Below are 4,802 nucleotides of genomic sequence, written 5' to 3'. Positions count from 1 at the left end.
ATGTGATATGGAGGGTAATTTGGTCTTGATTCCATTCAGCAGACATATGTTCTCATTCAGCATCTATTTCACGCTGAACCATTCAGAGGCAAATTATCTGACCGAATCAAACCCAACGATAAAACCAAAGGCTCTGAATCTGACCGATTCAGACGTTTACATCCTAATGCGTTAGATTTAGACTCTACCAAATAGGCCCCTAGTAGCATGCTTAGGGTCCCTATACATGATATGCCTTTACATGTTTGCACCCTGAATTATATAATTGATTGCCGTAGAATGATTTAATATTATTCTTGTACACAAAAGCACACATAACTCCGAGGCTATGCCTCATTCTGAATATCATTTTCAAAACCCTAGATGTTATTTTAAATTGGGAAATTCCGTAAGAATTCCCACCATTTTTACTCCCCTCTCGTTGAGGATGATTCGTGTGACGGATATGTAGTTATGTAAGGGGGGCACACTTGTTCTTCGCACCCTTGACACCAAGGATTGCGAGCCTATGGAAAGCAATGCGTATAAATTTCAATCAGCCGTGAGACCCGGTTGCTTTCCTTGAGGGTTCCGCGAGGGTGTAAAACTTATTTAGCCAAAGCACATCACACCAAACGTCCACAACTCTACTAGCCTCATTGTATCAAATGTGATCATGTGACGACCACACCCTTGAATTATAACCGAATTCACGGTGGTAAATGGCAAAACTCGGTTTTTCCTTATGTTGTTTTAGTTAAAAGAATGGGTGGGAAAAGCCATGGTGATAGATGGATACCCCAGCCGTTCACCTCAATGCCCTTATCTCGATTTTAATTGATTTCAAATATGTTGAAAATTAAGCCAGGGTGATACATAGATATTTAAATGATGTAATTTTTGTTTAAAATTTGATTTTGTTTTGAATGATTATTTTCTCGTTTTGTTGGGACAAACGCATGATGATTCATGTACGTCTCAACCCCCGATTTAAGTTTTGTTGTCAATTTCATCAATACTCCAAGTTAAAGTTAATAATTTTTTTATTTTGTACCCTCATGAGTTTTCACAAAACTCGAAATTTCGCATTGTTATTGATAGGGGTCATTTTATCTTTACGTGATCTTGGCAGCTAGGTTTCTTAGCTAGAGGCAGGATGCTAGACTAACTAACTATGTTTGCTATTTTTATATTGTGCTTGTAGGTTACGCAATACTTTATTGGTCTACAACGGCTAGATAACTTATTTTACCTAAAAGCTCGGAGAAATAGCAGAACTACACATGGGGTGAAAACTGAGTCGTTATTTGTTCATGGTGGCTAGGGTTCCCGAGTTTTTAGCACATTCTGTTATTTTATTTATCTATATAAATGGGGCTATTAAAAACGTAATAGGACACATGTTCTGCAATCTGCACTCATATTACACACACTTGTATTCTATCTTTCATTCTCAGCTAGTTCCCAAGCTGTAATCACCAATTTCATTAATATGTTGAGGCAGGGGATAACTTTCCCCTTCCGAGGTTGTTTCCGAGGATCCACACCGGTATCTAAGGTTTTTTTCCTTGCGATGTCATTGTGTAAACCTTTATTTTTACCGCATTTGTCAACTTCATTACTTACCACTGAAAAGCACACTACCCCACACCACTAATTTGCTCAATTATTGCTTTGGTAATTTTGACCAAAGTAGTTTGGCGCCCACCGTGGGACAAGTTGTTTTTTTTCATACTCAAATCCAAATTCACTTTCTTCCTAAACCGTTACCTTGCAAAACTATACTAGAAATGACTTCTCAATCAAAAGCTACATATTCATCCATGCCATCCATAGTTTTCGGAGTTGCTCAACCACTTACTCCTCCACCTGCTGCCCAGAGGAAGACGACAATCGTTGGTGTTAGAATCTCAACTACCGGAGGATCAAGCAGCATGCTTCATCCCACAACAAGGTCTTCTGCCAGCATCCCCATTCAAAGATCTGGGTCATCCAACAGGAGGCTGGTCCTTATGTCTAACGATGATATTCTTGATGCAGATGAAGGAGCACATGGAGACTCAGAAGTGAACCATTAGCTCTATCTTGAGGGAGCTCTAAGATATCCGGGCACAAGGAAAGTAGCCGATGGAGGAATCCTTCACTCTATTGCTACCTAGGAACCTGAACTTTGATGCGCTAGGATCCCAAGGGAATTGCTATGATCATTTCCTTCCCATGCAATCTGCTGCCAGAACAAGTGATCCCATCCAGTTTACCAAGATCACTCCTACTCAAGAATTTGGTGTCATATCGGGATCCCCAGCTAGGATTCCCGATAGTAGTAATTTTAATAATATTATACTTGTAACTAACCATGATGTTGTGCAGGATTTTGGTATTAGTCCGGTGATTCATAAGGAATTGTAGAAGCTGAAGGAATTAATCTCAAGTGTACCTGGGATAGTTCAGCGATTCTAGAAGTGGCTTCAAGTAGCTATATGATCTCAAGATTCGCAACCCCGTATGCGATTCTGAGATCCCGAAGAGATTCCAGACTCTAAGAAAGAAGCTGTACGATGGAACCACGGATCCCTAAGAGCATGTCGCCCAGTACCGACAGAGAATGGAGATCAACCCCAGACCTCATAATCTCAAGGAAGCATGCTTATGCAAAGGCTTTGGCTCAACACTGGAGCTGTATTAAGATGGCTCTTAAGTGTCCATCCATTCACTATTAAATCTTTTGCTCCTTTACTTAATTTGTTTAATAAGAAATTTTCTTATAGTAGAAGTTTTGAAAGGTTAACTAGTAACTTGTATAGAGTAACAAAGGGCAATGATGAAACTCTTAAAGATTTCGTCAGCAATTCAGTAAAGAAGCTCTAGAGTGATCCCCAACTTGGATGTTGCAACGATTGTGCAATCTTTCAAAATGGGTCTCAAGAGAGATAACCCTTTCTATCAAGATCACGTGATGAATCCTTGCAGTAATCTAGACGAGGCAATAAACAGGGCTCTAAGGTTCATCAAGCTAGAAGATGATAGGGTGATTCAGTAGAGGCTGGATGGTCCTAACAGCTACAACTACCCGAACAGGAAGTCAGACACCATGTTATCTAAACCATATCAATTCAAACCCTACTCTAGAAATAACCGGGTCAATGTGGTGGAGGATGATGAGGATCATGATTCTTATCCCAACTTAAGTGATTATTGTTTTTCTGTTGATATTTCCGGATTAATGTTTGTTATGCAGGATTTAGGTTATAAGGCAAGATGACCACGAAAGAATGAGAAATATAGTACCTGGAAAGACAAGTCCAAATGTTGCATTTTTCATGAAGATTTCGGCCATATGATAGAAGATTGCGTTGCACTGAGAAGGGAAATCGGCTACTTACTTAGCAAGGGTCATTTTAAAGAGATGTTGGGAAAGAAGAATCAAAACTGGGATCACGAGCAGGATCCCAAAACGGCAGAATCTCCACCACATGGTGCTCTAATCGTGAATGTTATCACCGAGGGATCGAAAATTTATGGCACGTCCTACTCAGTAGCCAGAAGGAATGCCAAAGTAGCCAAGGTAGAGAAACCCGAAGGACCAACACTATGATCTTGCCAAAAGAATACGAAGTCACATTCGATGATGAGGACATAAGCAATATTCGGGATCCTCATTACGATGGTTTGGTCATAACCCTATATATTTCTAATTGTTTGGTATGCATGATCCTGATGGACAATAGAAGTTAAGTAAACATCATCTAGTTAGACACCCTGAAAAGAATGAATATTCTAGAATCTGAGATTGTTTCAAAGTCTTCGGTTTTGGTGGGATTCAGCGAGGAATCCATTAGTAAAGTGGGAGAGATCAAACTGCAAGTCAATGTGTAGGGAGTAAACTATATCCATAAATTTTGTGTTATTGATGCATTGACTTCTTTTAATGTTATCTTAGGCATGCCGTGGATCCCTGATATGAAGGTCGTACCCTCAACCTATCATCAATGCATTAAAATGTTGATGCCTTGGGGTATTGTCAAGATTCAAGGCAACCAACAGGATGCTAAAGATTGTTATGACTTATCAATGAAACCTACGGCTAAACCTACTCAAGCATAGCAATCAAAGATCAAAACATTTGTTGTCTTGGAAACAGCTGAACAAGGGGTCAAAGAAATACAATTAGATGAAATGGATCCTGACATCAAGGTGTTGATAGGAACTGGGATTCCTGAAGAAATTGAGGAACAGTTTCTCAAGAGCAGAACCTCTACCTTTCCATTGAAGAATGAAGACATGACATTTATTTCTAAAAATTTTATTACTCATAAATTTGGTTTGGATAAAAATTTCAGGCCTATCCAACAAAAGAAAAGAAAAATCACACCTGAAAGAAATATTATCATCCAAGAAGAGGTGGAGAGTTTGTTAAAAGCATGAATGACCAGGGAGGTAAAATTCATAAATGGTTAGCAAATGTGGTGGTAGTCCAGAAAAAGAATGGCGAGTGGAGAGTTTGTGTCGACTACACGGACCTCAACAAGGCTTGGCCTAAAGATCATTTCCCATTGCCACATATAGACTTCATGGTAGAAGAACCTGCCGAGCATGAGATGCTGACCTTTATGGATGCCTCATCGGGATTCCAACAAATCCAAATGGAACCCTCAGACCAGGAAGACAAGTCAATTATTACTCCAACATCTATATATTGTTATACTGCGATGCCTTTTGGTTTGAGGAATGCAGGTGCCACCTATCAAATACTGGTCAACATGATGTTCAAAGAACAAATGTGGGACACTATGGAATTCTATATCGACGACATGATGCTTAAG

Source organism: Bidens hawaiensis, unplaced genomic scaffold (assembly GCF_021521415.1).
Source record: "Bidens hawaiensis isolate Kalapana, Puna unplaced genomic scaffold, B.hawaiensis_p1.1 tig00020955_1, whole genome shotgun sequence".
In the NCBI taxonomy this organism is placed as follows: domain Eukaryota; kingdom Viridiplantae; phylum Streptophyta; class Magnoliopsida; order Asterales; family Asteraceae; genus Bidens; species Bidens hawaiensis.
This window is presented reverse-complemented; position numbering follows the sequence as displayed.